Source organism: Myodes glareolus, chromosome 2 (genome assembly GCF_982192425.1).
Source record: "Myodes glareolus chromosome 2, mMyoGla1.1, whole genome shotgun sequence".
NCBI classification, from domain to species: domain Eukaryota; kingdom Metazoa; phylum Chordata; class Mammalia; order Rodentia; family Cricetidae; genus Myodes; species Myodes glareolus.
In genome coordinates, this window is record NC_142027.1 from 10,713,230 (window position 1) to 10,741,190 (window position 27,961).

The following is a 27,961-nucleotide window of genomic DNA, read 5'->3' on the forward strand; positions in this document are numbered from 1 at the left end:
TCCCAATCACAGATCAGAAACTGTGGTTTGGGGTTTTGCTAAGGTAGCCAAACTTAAGCCTAACTTCTGTGAGTTTGTATTGTGTTACATGTGGTATTTTTAATGTTCTAAACAGCCCAATGGGTTAGATGATACACCCAATTTAGAGGAGACAGTGAGGCTTAAGACGGATGTGGACATCTCAAGACTACTACAGAGCTAGTGGGTGGGTTTCTTGTAGTCATCCGGCCTGCCTGATCCTGATTGTGTAAGGAGATGAGTGTCCTACTTCTTACCAGTTAGGCAGCTCACTTGCAACAGTGTTTCCTCCTAGCAGGGCGGTCCAGTGACTGCAAGCCTTAGGCCTACTTTAGAAAACAGACTCCATCGCAGGGGCTTCTGGTTTTAGCTGGGGGTTGGCTCTAGGACCCTTGGGTGTCCAAGTCTTTGGCTGCTCAAGTCCCTTCTGTGGAATGTATGTACCTTCTCTATGCTTTACAGCATCTCTCCATTGCTTCTGGTACAGTCAATGTTTCCTTAGTTGTTACCCCATATTACTTAAGAAATGCCAAGCCTGGTTACTTTTCCTCTGTGGTTGAATTTGAAGATGTGGGACCCGAATGCTTGGAAGACTGACTCTGTCTTTCCAAGAAAAGTACTTGCTTCAAAATACCTCCTGTGAAGGGTGCCATCTGGGCAAGTATTACTTAACGCCACGTGGCGGCTGCTTTTCTAGGAGTGCTGTGGCAATTATCTACCCTTGCCTTGAACCCAGCACTCGGGAGGTAGAGGCAGGCAGAGATCTCCGAGGTTGAGGCTGGTTTGGTCTACAAAGCAAGTTCCAGGACAGCCAAGGATACATTGTCTTGAAAAAACAAAACAAAACTTTATCCCCCCTCAAATGCTATTATTTCAGTTCCCTAGCTAGGGAAACTGAAGTAGGAAAGTAACCTATCCTAGGTTGGAATTTGGCCAGGGCTTGAGACTGGCAGCCTCAATAATTGCATCTTTAAGCACAGAAAAAGCCACTCTTGAACCTTGGGGTCACATTCTTTACTCATATCCAGATGTTCACATCTCATTCCAATGCACACGCACACACAGCCCTTTGGTAGCTTATAGCACGGCCAACAGCTTCACTGAGAAGCCCAGGCAGGTATTGGCTCAGATAAAGCTGGTTTTTAATTTCCCAAACTTGACGGAAAACGCTTCCTCCAACACTGTCGTTAAACCTGGTGGACAATTAAGTCACGTTGAGATCTGCTATCCTCAACTTTCTGCTAGACCTTAAAGCTTAGAAGCAATTTCAGGCTTATTTCAACTCCTTCACAGCCTGATGATTACCTTCATCCTGAATACTGAAAACGTGTCAAGTGTGTGCTAGGCCCTGGGATGTGTACCCCAATGAAGGGAGAGTCAGGCTTGCAGGGTGCTCTGTTCATGTGGGAAGCACTATTTTGACAGTCTCAGCACTCACAGGAGGGAGGCCATCAGACCCAGAAGTGGGCAACTAATTCTCACTGGGTACAGGAGGTTCCTCAGTGTCTATGAGCAGATGCCGTTCACCGCAGGTTCGGTAAATGCCAGCTGACCTGGGCTCTGAAGGACGTGTAGCGATTGGACAAAGGAAGGGAGGGTGTATGTCTGGGTGCTGTGTGACAAAACTTGTCTAGGGGAGAGGCAATGCATGTCTACTCACCTCAGGTAGGGGTCTCACAACAGTACAAATTACAGACACCATCGAAGTCCAATTTGGTGGACCAATGAATTTTTTATTGGGGTAACAAAGGAGCAGAAATGACTCAAAGCCAGCTGCATCCCCAAAGCCCATCCCAGCATGGGGATGGCTCATAAAGCTGGGAACCTGGAGCACCCTGCACAGCCTGCCGGCAGCTCCACACGTTAGTGTTCTTTTCAAGTGACCTAGTTGGTCAAAATCACTTCTAGGCAGCTCAGCCAGTTTTTGCCTCTTTCAGGAGGCTGGTCTGGTCTCAGAGTCTTTGTAGCTTGGCTCATCTGAGAGGGACTCTTGGTTCTTATTGCTCACTGTCAGGGACGGCCTCGTGAATCTGGTCAGTTTCAGGAACTTCCTGAAGCCTTTATAGGGTTTTTTCCCTTTCTGCATAAGGGGCTTCCCTGCTGTAGGGAATGCTTTAGTCTCTGAGGAGACTTACACCACACTGGGCAAAGAGAAGAGGCCAGCGATGGGAGGCTGAGATCTATCTTCCTGTTTATGTAAAGTGGAGACTGATTTCAGGAGGTAAGGGCGGATGGATTTCAGGGGTTCAGGTGAGAGGATGGGAAGCCGGATGGGTTTGGGAGGTGAAGGATACAAAAGGAAAAGGAACCAATTTCCTTTTCATTTTGAAACAGTTCTATTTGTAGCCAGGCTGGTCTTCAACTCCTTACTCTCCGACTTCCTCCTCCTCTGTGAGCCACACTGCACCCAACTTCAAGGCTGGTACACAGTACAAGATAATCGTAAGGTCTGCTTTTCCCACTCCCTGGGGCAAGCTGGGTTAGCTCTAAAGTGAGGGGAAGGCTCTGGCATTAGCCCAGTGAGTCCTGGACTATCCAATACTCGCCCAAGACCACAGTGACTACGTGGAGTCTGTTTAATGTATGCATCTCTGGCTCCCACGGGTGAGAATGCGCTGGGATTTTTCTCTCACCTAAGAAAGTTCCTGCTTCTCCCTAGAACCAGCCACGTGCCTCCCAAACTAGACCACGTGTCACAGGTACAAGGTTTTTGGCTCTTCTCCTCTCCCATTCTTCCTCCTCCTCCTCTCTGCCTTAGGTAGCAGGAAAATCCTTTACCTCCGACCAATCCCACTGCCTCCGAGTCGCGCGCGCGCGCCAACCCCAACTCATTCGTGCACGTCATTGGCCACCTCCACCTATGCACGGTGACAGGCAGCCTCACGGACCTATTGGAGGAGGAGGCGGAGGCCAGCCGGCCCTCCCGAAGCTGCTTTGTTAAGGGCTCCTTCGCTGTGGCCGGTGCCTACACGCTTCGCCATCCTTGCCGGGGTTCCTCCGGGCTGCATGGCTTGGCCTCTGTTAAAGCATCCGGGAGTGTGCAACGCCAGCACCCCTCAAGCCGTAGGCTCCAGCCGGGGCCGGATGCCGCTCAGGTATCCAGCGTGCGCCTGTTGTCAGTCTCCAGCCCAACTCTGAACGCCCCGCTCCTATATTCTCCGCCTCCGATTGGCTGGCCGGAGGCGGAGCGATTGTCCGCAGCTCCAATCGGAGTTTGGTTTCCCACGGGCTTCCGAGGCCCCGCCCCCGAGGCCGCTGGCCCAGGGGCCCTGACAGTTCCCATTGGCAGACGGCGGGCGGGCCGAAGGGCTGAGCAGCGCCGCTGCCGTCGGGCGCGCAGCTCTGCAGCGCGGCTAACGCTTCGGCGCCCGCACCCCCAGGGGCCCAGCGGCCCCGCATTGTGCTGGGCCGGGTCACCGAGATCCTGAATGAACGTCACAGGTGAGCACCGCAGGACTAAGGGGGGCGGGCCGGCTGGCCAGAGGCTCCACGAGGGATGGCGATGAGAATGCTTTGAGCCGTGGTGCCCGTGGCGGACACGTCCTGACTCCCATCTCTCGCACACTGGGGCTCCCGGTGGGTCCTAGCTCCCCCAGATCGGGCTTTGCTTGTATTGTTTTCGTGTGCACACACTTGGGAGGTGTGGTGATCTGGGGAGAGAAGGCACATTTCTTTCGTGCAAAGGAGCGTCCTGGAACCGGGCGAGACAGCGGAGCCCAGGTGCTGGCGCCGAATGGCAGTGACAGCGTCCAGACGTTGGCATTCGATTTTTCTGGCAGCAGGAGGTCAGCGTTGACCTGCGGCGGCCTCATCTCTATGTATTTATCGGCTGATTTTTAATCAAGTTCGGGGAGGGCGTGCGTGTGTGTGCCTGGGTCTATCTGTGTGTGTGTGTGTGTGTGTGTGTGTGTGTCTCGGTCCCCGACTTGGGCACTTACGGGCCTGGCCCTTCGCCAACCCTGCCGGGTGTTCACCTTGGCCATCCGCGCTGCACTCCGGGTCGGGCACACCGCGGGAGAGCCGTGGGGGCGGACACACAGGGCGAAGGACCTGCGGTGGGCTAGGGAGGGGGCATTTAAAGCAGAATCCTACATATGGGCAGACAATGACTGGTCCAGGTGGTGGGGCTGTGCTTTGCGTCCGCGCTTCGGACCCCATCCGGGTCTGGTCCTCTTCTCCCTTTCTGCTTCTCCGATGTCTGTGCACCGTGAGGCTGGCCACCGGGCTGGGGACGCGCGTGGGGCCCGCTTTTGTTTACAGACCTCGCCATTGGACGAGAGGTACGCTCTCAGGCCGGGCCACTGCCGTCTGCCCCCTTCTACGAGTCAGAAGTTGTGTGTGTCTTCAGGTGACGCCTCCTCCCTGGGTCTCAGGCCCAAAGCTTCAGGGAAAAGACCTGACTCTGCGCCTTCGCACCAGCTCCGCCCCGCCCCGCTCACTCAGATCTGCACCTTGAGGAGCTGATGTTTTTTGGCCCAGCTGGCTCAAGATGGGCTGTCCAGGCGCGGACCTCGCCACGCGTGTGCCTTTCTAGTCTCATCCTTTGACTATCCTCCAGGGTCAGATAGACTTAGAATCTGATCCGTCTTTTTCCTGCGTGGTGGCTGACAGGTTTTGAAGGACGCGCGCGAGCCCTTGGGAACACTGCAATCCATGTCTGCTTCTGTGGTACCCATGCGGTCCCGTGCAGCAGCTGGGCAGCATCCCGGTGTCAGAGCATCTGGGTTCGGGTGTCTGTCCGGTGCATGCTGACTTGGCATCCACTTTGAAAGCTGCAACAGAGGTTGAGAGGTCTGAGGTCATAAGAGTCGGGGCATACAGCTCCTGCTGAGTATCAGTTACCAACGGCGTGATTCCTGGCAGAGCTACTTAATCTCTCAAAGCCTCAGTTTGTGCGTCTGTGCAGTGGAGACGCAGTTCCTTTTGAGGGCTGGTGGTGGAAATGAACTGACAATGTAAATGGACTGCGTGATACAGAGACAACCACACGGGGAACACTGAAGTTCTGTTGCTTGTGTTAGAGGAAATCTGTTTCACACAGAGAGGAGCACCCTCTCTTCTTCCATTTTCTTTTTTTTTTTTTTTTTGATTCTCTTCGATCCCCTTACATTATACAAGGCACAAGGACTCTGCTTTTCAAACCAGATAGGACTTGCTTTACTTGGTCTTAGGTTTAATTATTCTTATCTAATCTCTCGCGGTGCCCTTTTATGTGTGTGACTTTTCACTGGGTTCTAGTTTTTCTCCTTGCTTCTTCTTTAAGGCTGTGTCAAGCCCAGACTTTGGGCCTGGAGGAGGAAAAACCCATCCAGGTGGGAAACCTTTGCTGTTGAACCAATAACTACTTACAAAGCAATGAGTCCTGGGAACAAGAGCCCTTTGAACAAAGGGCCCTCTGGAGAGAGGAAGGAACACTTCCTAGTATGGGTGAAGTTTAAATTATGTCTTGTAACTGTAAACGTTTGGAACATCACTAGGTTCTAGCATTGGACTGGGTGGTAAACATTGAAATTGCTAAGTAATTATCTTTGAGTCGAGGGAGTTGGCCCTGGGAATGGAGGCTGTCTAAGCAGGGAAGGTAGAAGGGAGAAATTGATTTCACTGAATATCTCCAAGTGTCAGTGTGTTTTGACTTGGGTTTCCTGTTCTCCTGGCCCTTCACCAGTGATTTTTCTCTAGGTAAACATCAGAAGCCAGTTTCATGTTGGGAAAAAAAAGCCAAATCAAAGAACAAGTCATAATCACATAGTTAAAGAAAAAAAAATCCCAGGCACATTCTAAGGTATCATTGAAGAAATGCTTCTTGTTTTAACACCCTTTTGGCTGTTGGGGCAAATTATTCAGCTAGGTGCCACATCACATCCTTTAAATGTAGACCCTGGAGGCCTTTGCTAGCCAAAGCAAGCAAGCAAACAGACAAAAACAGGCGAGAGACTTGCAGTCTGCCCAAAGGTTGCAGGAGTCCCTCCCCGCAGTTGTACACCACCCCCTACTGCCCCCTTAACCCCCCAACCCCATGTCTGTCAACCTAAATGGAGAATGACTGCCCCCAGCCCCCATGTGCCACTGAAGTGAACAGGCTGGTAGCATTAGTACTAGATGCCTATTAGTCAACGCGATAACCTGTTTAAAGGTCTACTCCCGGGAAGGATTCCAACCCTTTCGGAACTCTCCTGAGAATTCTGTAGCTCTTTGGGATGCAGAAGCCCTGTCCTCCCCCCTCCTGCTGTTGCTGAGGGATCGGATCAGTTGGGGGCCTAAACTTAAAAGAGAGCCAGGTTAGGAAATCTCATTAGCTGACAATTTAACCACACTCCAGTGCTCATCCAAAGCCCTAGGACAAAGACTTCTTGCGAGTTCTCCCCTCTCTTTAACTTCATCTAAGCCAAGTGGAAAAACTGTGCTGGTCCCAGCATTTCACCTCAAAATTTCTGATGTTGGTGAGAATCCTAGACTTTCTGGGCACCTAGGTACACGCATGCACGTGTGCACATACACACATACACACAAGCACACACACACACACACACACACACACACACACACACATAGTTGCTTTTCTAAATCAAGGAAACAGGAACAGTGTATGGTCTTTTTTTTTTTTTTTGGCCCTTTTTTCCCTGTGGATTTATTCACTTTTAATAAAAGATCAGTGAAATCGGATATCCAAGGCCACGACTGTCTTCTTTTCTCCCATCCTAATTTCTTCAAGCCTCCTCTCGGTTGGTGTTCTATTTTATGTAATTCCGTGCTGCAGGAGACAAAGAGGGTCTTTTAACATCATTGTAGGTCACATCACTTACTTGAGAATATTAAAGGAAAATAAAAGAGGCACTCAGAAATTAGAGGGTCCCCAGCAAGGAGCAGACCGAGAAGGGACACAATGTTCCAGTGTGAATGAACACATTAATAGTTAGGCACAACTTTCCCTTCTGTACCCTTCCCAACCTCTGGCACCCCTGGCACCTTCTTTCACACCCATCTAGCATAAGACGTTCTCTGTCCCCTTGGTCTTCAGGGATCTCGTTAAGCAATTCACAGGGGCCTGGGCTGAAAGTTTGGGCGGTAGGAGAGATTCCTCCAGGGCTGGTAGATCTTTCTAGAACACCTCACTGGTCTTTTGTTAGCTGGAGAAGTTCCTCTCCCAGTAACCATGCACTCTGATACAAGGCAGTGGAGTAGAGGCCTGGGCTCGCTGACAGTGTAGACACCGAGCACTAGGGAGCAGGTACGTTTGCTGCTGGCGGGGTATGAGAAGGTGGGTTATGGGGGCAGATCGGTTGTCTGCATTTGAAGGAGCTTAAACAAAGAGTGATGATTCACAGAGAAGCTGTGGGAGGCGCTGGCAGTTGAGTAGAGCCTCTGCTTCAGACTAGGCCAAGGTCTTTTCAGGCTGGGTCCTTCTACAAACCTTTCTTCCTGTAATTCCTGTAAAGCGGGACTTAGGTCAAGGTGGGAGGTATGGGGGTGGGTATCCCAGCAGTTTTGAAACCTAGGAAATCTGAAGTATGATATGAAAAGTGTCTGATGTTTTCTGCTGGGCACATTTTATTTTCTTTTTCTTTTTTTTTTTTTGATTTTTCGAGACAGGGTTTCTCTGTAGTTTTTGGTGCCTGTCCTGGAACTAGCTCTTGTAGACCAGGCTGGCCTCGAACTCACAGGGATTTGCCTGCCTCTGCCTCCCGAGTGCTGGGATTAAAGGCGTGCGCCACCACCGCCCGGCTGCTGGGCACATTTTAAATTGGGAAGTAGAAATAAGGGGGGGGTGTGTTTAAATAACAAAACAGAGCAAAGTAAAACAAAACGTCTCCCGAAACTGCCAGCTTGTTCCATCTTCTGCCTCCGTGAAGGACGGCGTTGTTGAAGATGCAGGGACTGGCGGTGTCCCTTTATCTACAGTCTCACTTCCCACAGTTTCAATTACTCTTTGCTAATTACAGTCCCAAAGCGTTAAGTATCGTATTCTGGAAATGATTTGTAAGTTATTACTGCTATCATTAGTTTGAGATGTGGTTTCTCAACGTGCCAGGCTGTCTTTGAATTCGTTCACTCTCTCACCATAATCCTGCCTCATCTTCCCTCATGCTGGGATTTCAGGTGTGTCATGTCATACTTGAGAAAAGTCTTAAGTTTTAAATAACCTTTATTAAAGTATGTGGTTTCAATTGTTCTATTTATTTATTTACTTTTGAAGTGCTTGGGTTCCAACCCAAGGCCTTGCGTACACTGAGTTCTGCTATTAAGCCACACCCCTGGACAAATTGTTATTGTGCTTTGAAGGCCTAGCAGTCTTGGAATTTACTATGTAGACTAGACCGGACCCAAACTCACAGAGATGTGTCTGTCTCTGCCTTCTGAGTGCTGGGATTAATGGTGAGCCTCAACCAGGGGTGGTGGCGCTTGCCTTTAATCTCAGCTACTGTGAATTTCCTACCGTATCTGTTTACAGTTAAACTTAGCATGGGTCTGTCTGTATATGTTGGAACAGACATGGTGGTGGTGGTGGTGGTGGTGGTGTGTGTGTGTGTGTCTGTGTGTGGTTGTATCATGGAGCAATATATTGGTCAGTCTGTTTTGGAACTGTCCCCACGCAGAAGGAGGTCTTGGAACTAGTTTGTCCCCTGCAGGTAGACACATGCACGGGGGAGGGCTGAGGGCTCCCGCCCGCCTTGGGATGGATGTGGAGTAGAAGGGATGCTGGGCTAAGGACATTCAGTTGCTTTGCCTTAAAAGCCCCAAGCGCACTTCTATGGCCATGTGGGAAGACAGGATATCCTGCAGACACAGGCTGTCTTTGTGAAGCCCGCCACCACTGGGGACCTCTCCCACCTCCCCCTGCCACTTTCCCGTCTTCCTTCGAGCCCTGAACCTCGTAAACACAGATCAAGTCCTCTTCCTGCTCCAGACTTCCTGTGCCAACTCTGCAGAGGTGATAATGGGCCCAGAAACCTGACAGGGCAGCCGTGGGAGGGGGCAGGCTTGTCAGGATGAGGCCCAGTCTCAGAATGTTCCTTGTGCAGGTCTGGGGTCTGTGGTAAAGGAGTGGGTGGGTGGAGAGCTGGGGTTGGAGCTATCTTGTTTGGACTGGTGTGTGAGTGGCCCTAAGGGAAGCTTGGTTGCCCTGCAGGCTGTTCCTGTCCCGTACTTATTGGAAGATTCCTGGGTTTGTGGGGGAGGGATCTCAGGCCTGGCCTTCCCAGTTTATTTGCTTGTTTGTTTTTTGAGGTGTTCTGGCTAGCCAGCCCAGGCTGACCTTGAATTTGAGATCCCACAAATTTGAGAATTTGTGTGTGTGTGTGTGTGTGTGTGTGCACCACACTGGGCTCAGAGTCTCTTCATCCACCCCTCAGCACCTGGGCTGGATGGGATGAGTGTGTGTGCTTGGGTACATTCCAGGGGTGACGCTTTACAGTGGGAATGGTTTCTGGGGCCTCCTGGGTTGGCTCACATCACTTTTCAGGAACACAGGCCATGTGCTGTGTAGCTAGGCTGCCTTGGAACTCAGGAAGCTGTCGCCTCAGCCTCCCTAGCGCTGGAACCACAAATGGTGCCATTGTGTACGGTTTAAGATGATTCTTCTTGGGGCTGGAGAGATGGCTCAGTGGTTAAGAGCATTGCCTGCTCTTCCAAAGGTCATGAGTTCAATTCCTAGCAACCACATGGTGGCTCACAACCATCTGTAATGAGGTCTGGTGCCCTCTTCTGGCCTGCAGGAATACACACAGACAGAATATTGTATACATAGTAATAATAAAAAAAGATGATTCTTCTTGCCTTTGTGTATGCCTGTGTGTGCGTGCGTGTTTGTGTGTGTATGGGTGTGTTGGCTGTGTATGAATGTGTGTGTGTGTGTGTGTGTGTGTGTGTGTGTGTGAGGAGCCCAGAGGTTGACAATGAGTGTCTTCCTTGACCACGTATCTCTTTTTGTATAACCAAGGCCAACCAAATCTCTTCTGAGCCTGGAGCTTGCTTGCTTTGGGTAGTCCAGCTAGGCAGCCTCCATTGAGCACTGGAATTGCAGGTTAGCTGTCACAGGTGGGCTTTTATGTGAGCGCCAGGGAACCAACAATGGCCCTTAAACTTGTGCGGCAAATGCTTTATCGGCTGAGCTGTCTCTTGAACCCCAGCATATTGTGCTTTAAGCGTCATAGCTGGGGCAGCACGTGTCTATAATTCATCCATTTTTATGAATGAATAATGTTCCGTTAGTCGGCTATGGTGTGTTTTGTGTGTTTTCAGCGGATGGCCGGAAGGGCCACTTCCTCCTTTCTGCTGCGGTGAATGCTCCTGGCTATGGCCGTACTGTACTGTCTGTTTGACTTTAAATGAAAGCCTAAGTGGGGGGCTGCTCAGCTTTGATGATTCTACTGACCTCTCTGAGGACACACCAGGTGATCTCCACCAGGTTGTACTGGCTCTGCTTGCCAGCCCAGCTTCTGATTTCTCTACATCCTTGATGGCTCCTCTTCTGCGTCTTGCTGATGAAAAGCCATCTGGAGAGCGAGAGGCAGCTCCTCCGGGTTCTGATTTGCATCCCTCAGTTGATCAGGCAGAGTGTCTTTCTGGTGTTTGCTGGCTAATTACATATTTTCTTTCCAGACCCTTTGCTGATTCCTCACCTTGATCTTTGTCTTTAATTGGTTGTACGGCTTCTTTATCGTTCATTTATTCATTCATTTGTGGACTCTGGGTGAGCTCCTTCCTCTCACCCTGACCCATCTTTGTGGGATGTGTGCATGCGCCCTTGGTCTGACCTGATTTGTATGTTTTCTCCATTCTGTGAGTGATGGTTTAATTTTCTTGATGATATCCTTTGCATATTTTTTTAAGACTGACAATAAAACATGTTTAAAAACAAAACGAAACAAAAGCAGGCGTGATGGCACACGCCTTTAATCTTGGCACTTTCGAGGTAGAGGCTGGTGGAGCTCTGTGAGTTTGAGACCTTCCGAGTCTACAGAGCGAGTTCCAGGACAGCCAGGGCTACACAGAGAAACCCTGTCTCAAAAAAGTTAAATACCAAAACCCCCAAACAAAACAAAAACATGTTTCCTTGGTCATAATTCTGTCCAAGGTGGGGTGGATTACTGGGTGTATGCTTTTAAAAAATGTTTTGTCTTTTAATTCTACTTGTGTGACTAAGTTAAAGGTTGTGTTACGGTGCATAGAAAACATTTTATTTTAAAATGCTGGTTTACTGGCTGGAGAGGTGGCTTAGCTGTTAGGCACTGGCTACTCACCCGATTCCCAGCACCCACATGGCAGCTCACAACCATCTGTAGTTCCAGGGAATCTGACGCCCTCTTGTGGCCCCTGAGGGTACCACACCTGCATGTGGGTAGCAGAAGTGCATTGGCAAACATTCATATCCTGAAGTAATAAAATTAAATAAAAACCCTTCAGATTTCACACACACCTTAAAAGGAACAATGCTTGCCGGGCAGTGGTGGCGCACACCTTTAATCCCAGCACTCGTGAGGCAGAGGCAGATGGATCTCTGTGAGTTTGAGGCCAGCCTGGTCTACATAGTGAGTTCCAGTACAACCAGGGCTCTGCAGAGAAACTGAAAAAGCTAATACTTTATTTCAGGGGCTGGGGAGATGGCTCAGTGGGTAAAGCACTTGCCATGCCAATGTGACGACCTACATTTGAATCCCCAAGAAAGAACCTGAGAAAGCCTTGTCTCACTGAGATGGGGGTGGAGGGGTGAGAGGGGTGGTGAAGACCAAAAGCCAAGGTTTCCTTCTGACATCCATAGATGCTCTATGCTGCGTGTGTGCCTGGGTTCTGCAGGCACACCAGGCACACACACTTATATACACATGTGTGTCATACACATACACACAGAGATGAAAAAGCCTTCAATGAATTGAAGGAATATCTGCAAAATAGACTGTCTATGATGATCCCTCTTGGGTGTTAGATTTCTTTATTTCCTTTCCATGTATGAATGTTTGACTTGCATGCCTGTCTGTTCACCATGTGTGTCTAGCGCCCACAGAGGCAAGGGGAGGGCACCCTGGAACGGGAGGTGTAGTCATCAGCCACCAAATGGGTACTGGGAATTGAACTGGGTCCTCTGGAAGAGCAGCAAGTGTTCTTACCCACCAAGCCATCTCTCCAGCCTTGGCTCTTAGATTTGTGTGTGTGTACTATCAGGACAGGGATTTTCAGCCATGGCCAGTTTGCTTCCAGGGGTCATTTGGCAGTGGAAGCAGCACCTGATTGTCTCTGCTAGAAGGTGTCTAGCAGGAGGAAGGAGGAAGAGTAGGAAAGGAGGAAGAGAAGGGAGAAGAAAGGAAAAGAAGAAAAAAAATGCTTCTAAGGGGTCTGCAGTGCACAGGAAAGTCCATACAGCAAAGAACTATGTGACATCTGGATGGTCATGCCGAGGTGGGAGCTGTGCCCATGGAAAGACATGATACAGTGTGTGTGCGTGTGCGCGTGTGCACATGTGTGTGTACTTGTATGTGCGTGCATGTGTGTGTGCGCGTGTGCACTTGTGTGTGCGTGCATGTGTGTGTGTGTGTGTGTGCATGTGTCTGCATGCACATGTGCACATACCTGTGCATGAGCTCGTATGCTGGGACCCAGGGCTTCATAGATGCAAGCTCTCTACCATGGCTTTGTGCACTATTCCAGCTCCACAAGTATTATCAAAGTCACAGTAACAGGTTTAACATGTTTATGTAGGGAGGGATCATATTTGCAGTTGATTGCTCTTAATTTTTACTCATTCATTCAATTATTTATGTGCCTATCTATCTATCATTTATCTATCTATCTATCTATCTATCTATCTATCTATCTATCATCTATCATCTATCTATCTATCTATCTATCTATCTATCATCTATCTATCTATCTATCTATCTATCTATCTATCTATCTATCATCTATCTATCTATCTATCTATCATCTATCTATCTATCTATCATCTATCTATCTATCTATCTATCTATCTATCTATCTATCATCTATCTATCTATCTATCTATCATCTATCTATCTATCTATCTATCTATCTATCTATCTATCTATCATCTATCTATCTATCTATCTATCTGTCATCTATCTATCTATCTATCTATCTATCTATCTATCTATCTATCTATCATCTCAATACGTACTCCTGGTTAACCTAGAACTCGCTATGTAGCCCAGGCTGGCCTTGAACTCTGCTTTCCAGTGCTGGCCCTAGTTGAGCTCCTTTGGTATACCTCCTTTGACTTATTATTGTTTTGTGTTGAATTAAATGAATGTCACTTTTTTTTTTAAATGGTGGGAAGTTCTTAAAAATTAGGCAGTCTCTTCTTCATTGTTCTGTCTGTCCCTCAGTTCATGGCTGCAGGATACTGCTGTGTCATGGATAGCTTGCCCTTGGCCTCCTTGTGTGCTGTGCTTGTACGGAGGAGGAGGAACTGCCCCACCTCATAAGCCACTCATTGAGCACTGGAAATATTTTCTAGTTGTTCTGGGTGCTGTTCAAAGGTCTACTGTGATATTTAAAAAAGTTTTATGAATATTAGAGTAATTATCTCATCTTGAATTCAGTGATTAGAAATTATAATTTGAATGCCACAATTATATCCGTTGAACTTTCACATTTCATTGTAATTTAAAAAAAATTAAGACTGCGTGACTCTGGTTTTCACTTAACTAAGCAATTTAACAAATTAATTATTTAAAAATAGATTTAAGACTTGTCCGTGTTGTTTCCCCTCCTTTTCTCTCTTTGGCAGTTGATGACTTTAATTTGGGGGTTGCATCTGCTTGCAGCCTTGGTTCTGATCCCTCACCAATTGCATTGAACGATCTCAGGTAGCCTTAAAGGGTTTGTGGCAGCCTGTGCTACATAACAGTTCCGGCATCCTTCAAGGAAGAACTTTGACAGATGGGGTTCGACTGCAGAAGTGTGGCTTGGTGTCACGGGCTTGGAATTGTCCTGCCGAAGACCAGCTAGCCTAGTTAAGCCTGTTTGTATACCAGGAGGAGTTTATGGCGCTTGTTGGAGTGAGAGAGATCGATCCGGAGTGATTCCTCACTAGCAGACTCCGGATTTCAACTGCCCAAGGTGCAGCACTGTGACTCCCACCCACTACAGAAGCGAGTTTATGGACCTCTTTGTATTAGCCTGACTGTCCTGGAGCTCACTTTGTAGACCAGGCTGGACTCGAACTCTCTGCCTGCCTCTGCCTCTCGAGTGCTGGGTTTAAAAGCGTGCACTACCCTCGCCCACCTGGGCTGCTCTTCTTTTCAGCAGAGGATCTAGTGGCTGCCAGTGTCGCTGGGCACAGCCCACAGCCCCAACAGGAGACCCACAGGCCTCCGGGAGCCTGAGTTCTGTGGCTCCTTATGTTTGCCAACACATTCTTGTTTTGGGTCCTTGAGATGTGGACCCTCAGTATAGCTCAGGTTAGTCTGACCCTCACTAAATATCCCAGGCTGGTTTTGAGCTCTGGATTCTTTTGCCCCATCTCCCAAGTGCTGAGATTATAGGTGTGCAGCACCCACATCACACAACCTCATTGTCTGTATGTTTTGGTGGGACTGGGAATTGAACCCAGGACCTCAGGCATGCTGAGTGAGCACTCTTCCTTTGAGCATTCTGACAACTTTAATGAATTGGTGGCCGGGACAGGATTTGTAGTAAGGTATGTTTTGTTTTTGCTTTTTGGTTTTTTTTTCCCCCTCCAGTTTGGAGAAGGCCTTTTGTGGAATTCTGAAAGGCTGCTTCAATAGGACGCGGCTGAAGTTTGTTTCTTAGTCTCCTGACCCACAGCTCCAGATGGGCTGTCTTTGAATTTGCTCCTTTGATGTGAGTAAGAGCTCTCTGATCTCCAGCAGGTTAACAGTCGATGGCCTTTGATCACCTGGGCTCGCTCTCCCCCTTTCTCATGTAGGCTCTGTGGTCCTTTGTTTTTCCATTCTTTTCCTTTGTCTAGGAGAGTCTTCCAAAAACATTTTATCAGTGTTTCCTCTCCTCGTTATAAGTATGGTGAGTCACTACACTTTCTCTTTATTTGTCAGACGGGAAGATACTGTAAATATTTTTACATATATTTTCATGTTTGAAGTATTGAAGTGTGGTACTTTTTTTCCCCATATTTTTATAAAGACTAAAACAGATGGGACTTTGATAACCATAGAACTCACAGGATGGAGTATGCGTGTCCAGTGACTGTGGGTGGAGCTATCAGAAACTCCCCCAATGGTGTTTTCTTCTTTGCAGTCCCTTTACACATGGGGATTAATGGCCAAGACTGCTCAACAATAGAGGCTCCGGGAAGACAGAGGTTGCTGGAGTGTGGGGTGGGGGGGGGTGGGGCAGAAGTGCCTAGTGATTACATCTAAATGGCAGGATTAGTCCCAGTGATGGACCTTTTCTGATCATGTTCCACCCGAAGTCCTTGACCCTGACGTGTGCTGAGCTCACAGAGCCAATGGCTTCCTTTCTTTCTCCAAAGCCACTGATCTGTCGTTCATGTTTCCAATCACACAGTGTTTTGTGATCTCGGCTTTTCTCTGAATTGCCTCCGGTTTCTGAACTGCCCTTTCTTAGATTTCTTAGTTGGTATGCACACACACACACACACACACACACACACACACACACACACAAAAGGAAAGAAAAAAGAAGAAAAGGAAAACAAAAAAACAAAAATTCAACCACACCTTTGATTCTGTGTTGAACCCAGCTGAGACTAGACTTTCTTCACTATGAATGCTTGGGCCATTAAGCCAAATTCTGTAGATGGCTGCAGAAAACCTGGGTAGGGAATACTGGGGTGTTAGAGAGGGTCAGTATGGGTTGGGGACGGGTAGAGATAGGGGGAGCAGAGTTCCCGGCCCCAGAGAGAATGAGTTCACCTGGCTGGAGCGCATCCCGCAGCAGCAGAGGATGGTAGGGGGTGTCATGGCCGTGTCTAGGCTGGGCAGAGGGCTGTGGGAGAATGGCTGAGAGATGAGGGCCACTAATCGCAGCTCAAGCTCTGACGAGACTCCCTTCGCTCTGGTTTGTGGACCTGGGTCAGGGCTTACTGGACAAGGACGTGGTGGCTAAGGTACTTTGTCTACTCCCAGGAAATGTTTTTGACAATGACATGATTAGTAAGAACAATAAGAAACATTAATGAGGGGGGGGGGTGTGTGTGTTCATCTACATTCCTTCTGGAGGAGCATGATGGCTCTTGACTTTTTTTTTTCTTATCTTTATTTTTTCCGACTTTATACTCACTTGCAATTTCACAGAGGCAGCTTTGTGTTTAGACTTTTCCTGGAACCCTGTATCATCCTCCACCTGTAATGCAGCCATTTTCCCCCTCCTGCCTTTTAAAATCATCTCACATTCCACTGAGTTGGTCACTGACTTATTCTGCTAAAATTCCAAATTTACCTTGTGTTCTGTTTATTTTATTTTATGTGCATTGGTGTTTGCCTGTATGTATGTTTATATGAGGGTGTCAGATCCCCTGGAACTGGAGTTTCAGACAGTTGTGTGCTGCCATGTGGGTGCTGGGAATTGAACCCAGGTCCTCTGGAAGAGCAGCCAGTGCTCTTAGCCGCTGAGCCTTCTCTCCAGCCCCTTATCCTCTAATTTTTAAAGTTTCTGTTTTCAGATTCTTTGGAAGTTCTTTATTTGTTAATTGGTTGATTGATTGGTATTTCAAGACAGAGTTTTTTTTAATGTAGCCCTGACTGTTCTGGAACTCTGCAGTGTAGATCAGCCTGGTCTCGAATTCACAGAGATCCAGCTGCCTCTTCCTCTCTTTATCTCTGCTGGGATTAAAGTCATGTGCCGTCACCACCTGCCCGACTTTCTTTGAAGGTCTTTGTATATATATTGCTTTCTTTTAAATTTTTTTGTGTCATATATGCATATGTGTGCACATGTATGTTCAGGTGTGCTCACTCACACGTGCTTGTGTGAAGATCAGAGGTTGATCTTGGGTTTTCCTCTATTTCTACTTTATTTTTGTGAGACAGGGTCTCTCATTTAACTGAGGCTTGAATTGTTGACCAGTGAACGTCTGGGCCTTAATGTTTCTTTGAAACCCTTTCTCCCAAGCACGGTTACAGATGTTCCCCTGCCTGACTTTGACTAGAACTTACCTCCTCATGCTGAGATGCCCCAGCAGATGAAGTACTAGTCTGCTGAGCCATCTCCCCAGAATTTACACCCCGTCCAGTCCCAGGTGAAGTTTTCCTGGATGTGCTATCTGTGTCAAATGGTTCTCTGTGCCACCAGCACTGGAACTTGAACTCACATTCTCACGAACGCCTAACATGGCTCCACTCGGAGCTTGTCCCATCTCCTCAGCTGGTCCTTGATTTGAACTGCCACACTGCCTTCCAGAGCTCCTGCCAGTTTCTCTCTGTGAGTCGTACCTGAGTGTGTTGGACTTTTGTTGCTGTGATAAATGCTGGAACGGTTGGTTTTGGCTCATGGTTTGTTCACAGACTGACGAGATTTCCACCCTGGCTGGCTCCATTGCTCTGGCCCTGAGGTGAAGCAGGACTTCTTGGTGAGGGGAATATGGAGACAGGCTGAATGTCAGAGGGCAGGTATGCTTTCTTGTTGAGCTTATGAGATGTTCAGATAAAATGTTTCCCTTCATTTTTTACTTTGTTTCAGGCAAAGAATGAGGACTCCTTTCTACAAGGAAGTAATGGATACATTAGCAGTGGTATTCATGGTCCGCTCTGTAGCGCAGCCGCCTTTCTCCACTGAACTCCATTGTTGTGGGCCCTTTAACTACTGTGTACACGCCACAATTAAAACATCCTTAAGAGACTGGAGAGATGGTTCAGTAGTTAAGAGCACTTCCTGCTCCGGGGGCTCAAAGCTTTCTTCTGACCTCCCCAGGCAATTGCCCACACATGCCATACACTTGTGCTCAGACATAAGTTAAAATAAATCTTCTTAAAGCATCTTCTAGAAGTGTCCATTTCGCAGATGAGACAGTCGAGAACCAAGAGAGTCGGTGGTGTGCGGAAGTCCACAGAACTTAGATGTGATGACTTACATGGTCATCTTCCCGTGACACTGTGTGGGTGGACCGGGCTGGCCTGGGCTATCCCTAAGTTCCGTCTAGTTCTCTCGCTCTCTCTCTTTCTGTGTCAAGGCCACTTTTTCCCTCATTCCCTTGCATTTCTTTCTTATCCTTCTGGGCAGCCCTGTGTGGCCACGTGATACCTCTCTGCTGAGCAGACTTTATTATAGAATAAGGAACTCATTCTTTTTCTTCTCATTTAACACAACGTAATAGCTCAGAGTGGTCTGTCAAAGGTATTTTATTTAGGCGAGACCACTTAAGAATGGAAGAAATTTCCTGTTGAGAGGTTTTATATATGGGGTGTGTGTGTGCTCTCCAAGGCAAATGGATGCTTAAGTGTGTGTGAGGTGAAGTTGAGCAGGCTCCGGAAGTCTGGGGACCACTTAGGTCTGTAACCCTCACTCTCTCGCCAGCTGTGCAGCTCTCTGGTTCCCATTTGTGGGGCCCCTTTACTGCTCCGACACCTGTTTAAATCTGGTGTTTCCATGGCAGGACAGTGTAGTAGATGGCGGGGACAAGCGACCTCTCTGGGATGTTGTGGGCATGCGGCCTCAGTATGACAGCCTGCCCCTCCTCCACCCATGGCTTCTGGAAAACCCATTTTTGGCTTTTGTTTCAGCTGTAAACACAGAGCCATATTTCCAGGGACCTCTCTCCTTGCTTGCAGTTAAGAGTTTGGCCGTGGACAGGGTACCAAGTCTCTTGCAACCTGGGACAGCACTTGTGAAAACATGGCTGTATTCACACTCAGGGGAAGCCAGAGCTCTTTGGAAGCGTGTTTATGGAGACTTTTCCATGAAGTCACGTGGTGTTAAAACATGCTTGCGGACAGCGATTGACATCCCCAGATAGGACATGCACTGTGAACCGGGAAGTATTATCTTTCTTAGATAGGCAGGAGGCTTTTAAGTCAATATTGACTCATATACTGCTTAGCTTTTAAAATTAATTTTTCAAAAGAATTTTTAAAAATTGTATTTTTATTTTATGTCTATGAGTGTTTGCCTACATTTTTGGTTGCATACCACATGTCTGCCTGGTGCCTGTGGAAGTCAGAAGAAGGTGTCAGCTCCTCGGGCTCCCATGTGGATGTTGGGAATAGAACTTAAGTCCTCTGCAAGAGCAGCAAGGACTAAAGAGCCGTCTTTCCCGCTCCTAATTAGTTGATGTTACTTAGCATAGAAGGTATTAGGCTTCACTGTGATAGTTTTCAAATAGAATTGGTTTCTTGATTCTCTTTGCGTCCCCCCCCCACCTCTGAAACCTCACTCCTGATTTTATGAGTCGTGTGTCCTTTTGTTGCCCTTTTCCTTCCTCGGTGTCCCCTCCCTCCAGATTCTCTAGTTTCATAGTCTAAGCCCACACTCACACCCACTTATACACACACATACGTGTAAACTTTGAAATCTAGAGTCCACATGCAAGAGAGAACATGCAATTTCTTTGAGTCTAGGTCATTTCCATGTGTGTAAGAGTTCAGATCCATCCATTTTCCTTCAAACTTTACAACTTCATGTCTCTTTACTGCTGAACAAAATTCTGTTGTGTAAATGTAGCACATTTTTAATATCTGGTCATCTCTTGGTAGATAGCTAAGTTGGTTCCATTTCCACGCTACAAGCTCTGTAGACCAGGCTGACCTCAAACTCTGAGATCCACTTGCCTCTGCCCCCTGAGTGCTGAAGTTGTGCCTCATTATTGTCTGTTTTTTTTTGTTTTTTTTTTGCTTATTTTTTTAAAGTATTGAAATTAAGTATCGCACATGTCTATAAAGTGTACATTTCTAAGTGTGCAGCAGATGCATTTTTATGAGTGGAGCACACCTGTGGAACCAGACTTCTATCTAGAGAAATGTCACAGCCTTAGAAACGCCCATCAGTGTGGTCTCAGTGACAGGTCCCAAGTCAGTGTGGAGCACTCTAAGTTTGTCTTTATTCTTGATCATAAGGGAACCACACAGCTGATATAGTCGTGTGTCTAAGAACAGAGAGCTGTACTGAGAAGGGGGAGTAACATTGGTCAGCGAAGTAGAGCACTTGGCACAGGTTCGGATGGCTGCAATGTTGCTAGGTGAATAGGATCTTGCGGGGCTGCAGTAGTGTATGCAGTATGTATGTGTGCATGGGGTCTGTTCGCTTCCTATGCTTTGCTGTGTGGCACGGGCCTGCCCTTGTTTGTGTCTGGCTCTTTTGGCTCATGACTGTTTGACCCACCTGTAATTCTCACCTCAAAGTCTGTCCTCTTAATTTCCCTCTGTTTGGAAAAACTAGATAGTCGAAGCTAGAGAGATGACTCAGCAAGAACACTGGCTGAGGAACCGGGCTCAATTCTCAGCACCGACATGGTGGCTCCCAACTATCTGTAAGTTCAGTCCCAGGGCCTCTGAGTGCACCGAGAACACATGTGGTGTACAGACACACATACAAACACAACACCAAAACACAGAAACTCGTTGAAAGCAGTCACACAGTGAAGTACACACAGGAGACTTTGTATTAGTTAAGAGAAAACCACTGGGAAATGATGGGCTCTAAATCCAAACACACACACATACTCTCCCTCTTTCTTTCTGTGAAGTTGGAGGCCAAAATGGAGTGGTGGGGCCCAAAAGAAGCCACCAGAAGCTGGAAGAGGACAGCGTTTTTGCCTATGACCTGTAGGGGGCGTGCAGCCCTGGGGACATCTTGAACTCCTGGTGTCCAGAATGTGAGACTCGTGTTTCATTTTGTTTTGTTATTTTTATATATTGTCTCACTATGTAGCTCAGGCCGCCCTCAGACTTGTGATCCCTCAGCCTCAGCCTTCCCAGTGCTAGGATTCCCTGTGTGCTTGACCACACCAGCTCTTGCCATAGGAAACTAGTTCACTTTGCTTGTGTGGCAAGTCCTTTGTGACACTTTGTCCTGACACTGACCCCCTGACACTGTGTCTAAACCCCGTCAGATGTATCATTCTGGGTCCGAGCTTGCTGTTGCTCTCAAGCAGGGCGTCCTCCCTGCAGAGGTCGGCCCTCTGTCTAAACCCCGTCAGATGTATCGTTCTGGGTCCTGTCGCACAGCCCTTCTTTTGCCCCTTCCATCTCACCCCTTGCTCACTTAGCTCCTGAGCAGCAGATTTCAGAACAGGGCTGTGTTGGACTTTGGGAATACTGGGTAATCCTTCGAAGCTTTTACAGCCCCAAATGGTCTGGAGGACTTCTTGCTGGTCTCCAGGGTAGGTAGCTTACTGTGTGTTCTTAAAGTGTGCGAACACAGCTTGCTCTCCTGTGCAGGCATCATCATGGGGAATGATGAAGACCACTGGTTGGATGGGGAGAGGGGGATGGTGACTCAGACCTGTGATCAAGGCTGCCCGAGTTTGTGCTGTTTGGCTTCATGCAGCAAGCATCCATTCATCCAGGTCTCACACTGCACACTCTCAGTTACCTGTCGTTAGCCATGGTCTGAGGATGATAGCTTCTTGGCTCTTCGGAGAGAAGCAGAGAGTACAGTCATGAAACTTTTAGCGTTGTGGTGTATTGTGTTTGCTCTGTTTTGTTATTACCACAGCTCTTACCGTGTCTAACTTAGGTCCTTACAGGGAAAACAGCCTGGGTAGAGCTCAGAGTTCTACCTGAGGAATCGGCTGAAGGTCTTAGATAAGGAGCTTGAATCATGTGTGACCTTGCTCAGGGTCCAGTTTCCTTACCTCCCGAGCGGCTGGGCAGCTACTCCCAAGGACCGCTGTGAGACTAAGAGCTCATTCCTGAGGATGTCCTGTCAGCATGGTGTACGGTGGGGACCCAGGAGGTTAGCAGTCCCTTCTTGCTTGTGTAGTAAGCCTCAACACAGACCTGTCATTTGGGCTCTCCGCTGCAAGCGCAGACCATCCTGGAGAGGGGTCTGAACTGTGAGGCGGAGGCAGTAAGGATAAAACTGGACAGCGGAGTGGTGCAGGGTTTCCCCCAAAGCACCCCACAGGCAGTTCAAGGTGCTCGGAGCTTTGCAGTCTTCCCGGTGGGGCCATCTTTCCATGCAGCATGGTGAAGACTCTTGCCCGCGAGCGTCACGAAGACCAAAATGTCTGAGCTCCTCTGTCTATGCTTTGGATTTATGATGGTGTGATGGTTCATCACTGTCCACCTGATGGGATTTAGAATTACCATGGACACATATCTCTGGCCGTGGAAAGACCCACCCTGAATACAGGCACTGGCTCATGGACCGAGGTTCCTGGACTAAAGAGAGAGGAGAAAGCAAGCGTACATTCTGCTCCCTGATTGAATGCAGTGTGACTGGCCACTTCACCCTGCTGCTACCATGCTTTCCCTACCAGAATGTTCTGACCTCCAAACTGTGAGCCGGAGTTAACCCCTCCTCCCTTAAGTAGCCTTTGTTGGGCATTTAGGGTCAGAACAACCAGGAAGTCACCAATATAGATGGTACAAGGACAGTGGGGTGGGAAGACCATGTCGTATCAGTGGGTAATGACAAGGACTGTGAGGAAATCGCTCAGATGTTCAACTCAAACAGCAGTTACCCTTCCAGAATTCTTGGATGGCTCAAGACTTAAAACGGATGAAGTTTTGATCAGGTAGGAATAAATTAAGTTTCCAAAGTGCCTGCAGTAGACTCTTGTCTGATTTGTGTTGGGAAGAGGCAGAGCCCAGACCACTAATCCAGGGAGCTTAGCTTCCTGTCAGGTACAGTTGCTCCCTCAGTTAAAAGCCTTACATGATTTAAGGACTCGTTGGTGAGGAGCGGTGGATTAGTAAAGCAGAATTCTTCCAGCCAGTGTCTGAGAGTAGAGTTGGGTGTCAGTCTTGAGATTGATGTGTTTGCTGTTACCTCCAGTATGGCCTCTCACACTGTGAGGCGACTCTTTCTTTCTCCCTGTTTCTGTCTCTCGCTTGTGTTTTCCATTACATTAAATGTGTTCAATTTTTTGGATCTGAAACTCACCTCTGGGGTGGTTCTCCTTATTCTAGGCAGCTGTTCCAGATAGACCCAACGTCTATTTGTCTCCCTAGGGCAGTCCTAAAGGTCATGAACCCTTTGGGGGTCCAGTGACCCCTTCTCAGGGATCACCTAAGATCATCGGAAAACACAGATATTACTATTACGATTCATAACAATAGCAAAATTACAGTTATGAAATAGCAGAGAAAATGTTAGGGTTGGGGGTCACCACAACATGAGGAACAGCATTAGGGAGGCTGAGAACCACTGTATTGGACAATTTGCTATCTAACCTTGGACTCTGACTGCACATCACAATCTGATGGTCTCTAGCCCTCTGGCTGCTGTGGTCACTCATCTGAGAGCCAACTACAGGCTGAGTTCAAAGTGTTTCTGTCAGTTGTAAACCTGACACTTTTGGGAAGGGGCAGCCTCAGTAGAGGAGTCGCCCCCTACGGTTGGCCAGTATGACATTTTTCTACTGCTGATTGGTGGAGGAGGACCCACCCCACTGGGAGCAATGCCATCACTGGGCAGGTGGTCTTGGGTTTTATAAGAAGGGTAGCTGAGCGAACCAGAGGCAGTGAGTCAGTAAGTTGTGTTCCTTTGTGGTTTCTGTGTCAGCTCCTGCCTCAGTTTCCCTTGATGATGGACTGTATCTGTAAGTCAGATGAACTCCTTCTCCCCCTAGTTCCTGTTGGCCTGTGGTTTATCACAGCAATGGAAGCGGGGCCAGGACACCTAGTAAGAAAGGGGAGAATGCAGGACCCATTATTGCTGACTTTTAGTTTTGATTGTGTGTTGCTGTGTTAATATTTATCATTCACTGTGGTAAATAAAATAGATTATTCAATTCCTCTTAGTTTTTTAATTTTTTAAGTGTGGCTACTAGACAATTTAAAGTTATGTATTTGGACAGCCTTGGCCTCGAGAAAGCCTTTCTTGGTGGAGCTGGAAGGCTGTTGCTATGGTTTGGATAATACATGCCCCTCAAAGGCATGCCTTAAAGGTTCGGTCTCATGAGCCTACTGAGATGGGGTGGGACCTTTAGGAGGCATCCCCAGTGAGAAGTGTTTTGGTGATAGGGGCGTGTCCACTTGCCGAGGACCAGTACACATCTGCCCTCTTTGCTTTCATTGTCCTTTTGTTTTCTTGACCATGAGGTGGCAGTTTTCCTCTTCCTGGGCTCGTCACATGCTCAGAGTGCTGTCTGGCCACAGGCGGGAAGGGCTGGGACCCCCGACTGTGGGCTAGGACCCCAGGAACAGCCAAAGTGAATCTTCCGTCTGTTTTTCTGTATGTCTTTATCTCCCTTTTTCTTTATTAAGACAATATTCTACTAGGTAGCCCAAGCTGGCCTTGAACTCAGGGTCCTCCTTGTTCAGCTTCTGGAATGCTGGGATCCCTCTCAGGTGCCATCCCAGCTGGCTCATCAGTCCGCTCCTCAGTGACCAAGGCCTGGCTGACTAAGCAGCTATGTTTTTCTTATTTTAGGAATCCCTTTAATTCTGATGCTCTCCCGACCTGACAGGTTTGTTTGATGCCTGGGTGTGGGGAGACTAATTAGAAGAGTTAATAGTTCCTAATGGGTGAGTTCTGATAGCTAGCTGCATAGAAATAGGGATTTTTTTTTCTGAAGCAAAATTAATGTGCGCAAATTTAGAAGACTCATAGGGCATGATCTCAGGGCTACTGTGAGCGATAACAGTGCCACACGCTTAATTACCTAACACCCGTTAAATACTTAAAAATAAAGATGCCAGAGTATTCAAAAAACCCAAACGTAGTGGGGGGAAATTAATCAGGACTGAAAGGCAGTGGCACAGCACCCCGCTTCCCGCCCCCAGCACAGCAGGGCTATTGGTAGCTCTGCCCTTGTAGTTCCTCACTGGTTCTGGGGTGACTTCCAGTCTGTGGTCTGTGTGTCTCCGTTTGTCTCCCCTGTCAGAATGAGCCTTCCCTTTCTTAAAAGACTTCATGGAAGGAGAGATGGCTCAGTGGTTAAGAGCACTGGCTGCTCTTCCAGAGGTCCTGAGTTCAATTCCCAGCAACCACATGGTGGCTCACAACCATCTGTAATGAGATCTGGCGCCCTCCTCTGGCGTGCGGGCATACATGGAGGCAGAATGTTGTATATATAATAAATAAATAAATCTTAAAAAAAAAAGACTTCACGGAACAAGGATCATCCAGCTGGCTTGCTTGCTGTTGGCTTCCTACTTGTTTTCTTCCCTTTGGCTACGAGTTTGTTTCCCTCATAGAAGTTCAAATCCTTGATGCTTGTAATGACAGAGATTTTGTGTGTTGTGTCTCTGTGTGTGAGTTTGTCTGTCTATGTGTCTCTGTGTGTGAGTTTGTCTGTGTGTGTGTTTGTGTATGTGTGTCTGTTTATGTATACAGATGATGTGTGTACGCAAGCGCACATGCACCTATGTATGCTTGCATGTGGAGGCACGTCGAGTTAGGTTCCTCCCTCAGTCTCATCTTTTTGTGGTGAGGTCTCACTGCATCTGGGTCTCACTGATTGGCTGCTCCAGGTCCCCTCTTGTCTCCACTGCCCAACAATGATTGGTGCAAGCTTCTTCCTTGGCCCTTTCTGCGAGGGTCCTGAGCCTGGGTGCAGTGCTTGCCTGGACGGCGAAAGCGCCGCCTGAGCCGTCCCCAGAGATCTTCCATTTCCTGAACTCCTAGACTGTTGAACGGGACATGGATGTGGACACCCGGTGGCATTTTAAATACATTCAGTTAGTAGTTGACAAAGCAGCCAATCATTTATCTGCTATCCTGCTCCTTCTTCCTCTTGTCCAGTTTTTTAAGTCTCTCTCTCTCTCTCTCTCTCTCTCTCTCTCTCTCTCTCTCTCTCTCTCTCCTTCTCCCATTCCCTCCCCTCCCCCTTTTCTCTTTTGTCTATGGATTACACGGAGGACCCCTGACAAAAGCATTCCGCTACTTTGTCCTCTGCCCTTCCTTCCCTCATATGGTCTTAGCTTATTGTGTACATCCTTTTTTTATTTGCCCATCTTTGCCCCTCTTCTACAGTCTCCTCTTACCAAGGCAGGATCCAGGGGATGTGCTGGCTTCCAGGGCTGGCTCCCAGCATGGTCCTGCCTTGGTCCAGGGCCAGCCGAGATGTGTAGGAGGGGGGCTGTGCAAGCAAACACGCTTCTCTGCTGGCGAGAGCGTTGATTGGACGGCGGAGCTGGGTGGAGTCCTCCCAGGCTTGGTAGAGGCCTGCTTCTACTTAAGCTCTTCCAAACAGGGAAGGAGGCCGTAAACAGTCTGCTAAAGAAAGCCGTAGGTGGCTGTGGATTCGGAGGTGTTGTCAAGTTCTGGCCGGGCACACGGAGCCCAGGCAGAGAGGATGCTGGGAAAACTTAAAGAGCGGGAGGGAGGAAGGTGAGGCTAGGCTCTGGGAGATGATATGCCGCCTGGAAAAGTACAAACCACCATCTGGAGAGAAACTGGTCGGAGCTGTTGCCCTGTGGGGTGCAGGTCAGAGCCAAGCCAGAACTGAGAAGCCCTGTTCCTTGTTTTTGAGAATTAATAGGGATTGTTTATTATTTTATCTCCTGGACTCTTTGCTCTGGAGCAGAGCCAGCCCCGCCGTAACCTGGGGGTGTGAGGCTCTGCCTTCCAGGTGGACAGAAAAGCAGGCCTCCTCCAGTCTGCATTTTCAGGTGGGGCCCAGGGCCCTGGAGGTTAGTTCTGAGGACGGCCGTGGGCTGAACAGCTGGGGGAGACAGCTGGCTGCCCACCATGGACTAGAAGGGGCCTGTTGTCCAGGTGTCTGTCCACCACAAGGCTCCTGTGGTCGGTTGGTGGGTTGCCCCATGGTTTGTGGCTCTGAAGGGGTTTGTTGGCCTTTTTCAAGGTCTTTGGTTTAGAAACTTCACAGCCACAGCGTGCCTGAGACCCAGCACTCCCATTTATTAGTCTGAGAATCTGCATTCACCATGGAAGATGAAGCAGCTCAAGCGAAGAAGGGGCATTTGGGGCTTAGAGTGGCTGGCATTGTTGACCAAGTTGCTTCATTTCTCAGCCTCAGGGTTTGTTTTTTTGGGTCCGTAAAATGTAAAATGGCTGCATGTAGTTCACAGTAAAGCCTTTTATATCTGAGTCCCTGGGAGATGGTACCAAATGTGGTTGCCCCTGGAGATGATGTTGGGAGTAGTCTGTAGTAAATGGGTTTTACTTTTTGCATTTTTTTTTGACATAGGGTCTTACTATGTAGCTCCTGCTGTAATCAAGTCAGCCTGGGATTATAATGGCTGTGATAACCAAGAGCTGAGGGAAGGAGGTTGCGGAGTAAGTGACGTAACCACACGATGCATCCCCAGACAGGCCAGAGCAGAGTGGATCCCTTCTGTGCGTCCCGAGTGGGAGGCGGCAGGAGTTAGCAATGTCCCCAGGAGTTAGAGGAAAGGTGACACTAGGTTTTGGAATCTTCAATTTCCAAACACCTGTCAGTACAGCCACCTTGTGGTGACTTTGGCATTTGAGGAGGATCTATTTTAGGGAGGAGAAACATGACCTGATTTGTGTCCTTATTATTCCTCCTGGACCTGAACTGGGCACGTAGTCCTGACCCACAAGGTCTTAAATTCCCCAAGAGGAAATTCTGATAAAGATGTTACGAGATAGATGCCGGAGTGTGTACCTGCCTCCTCTTCTACCCTCGTGAACTGGGAGTGTGTGACTACCTCCACCTCTGCCCTCTGTGGGCCGGGAGTGTGTGCTTGCCTCCTCCTCTGCCCTCCATGGGCAGGAGTGTGTGCCTGCCTCCTCCTCTGCCCTCCGTGGGTAGGAGTGTGTGCCTCCTCCTCTGCCCTTGTGGGCAGGAGTGTGTGCCTGCCTCCTCCTCTGCCCTCCGTGGACAGGAGTGTGTGCCTGCCTCCTCCTCTGCCCTCCGTGAGCAGGAGTGTGTGACTGTCTCCTTCTTTGCCCTCTGTGT

The 27,961-nt window shown here is 48.4% G+C and overlaps 1 protein-coding gene across 1 annotated transcript in view; it reads left to right on the forward strand.

Moving 5' to 3' along the window:
* Positions 1–3,312: 3,312 nt before the first annotated feature.
* Tiam1 (TIAM Rac1 associated GEF 1) overlaps positions 3,313–27,961 on the forward strand; it is a 358,095-nt gene continuing 333,446 nt past the window's right edge. Inside the window, exon 1 of the mRNA XM_087899384.1 lies at positions 3,313–3,459. The gene's annotated coding sequence lies outside the window, so the exon portion shown is untranslated. The remainder of the gene's footprint in view (positions 3,460–27,961) is intronic.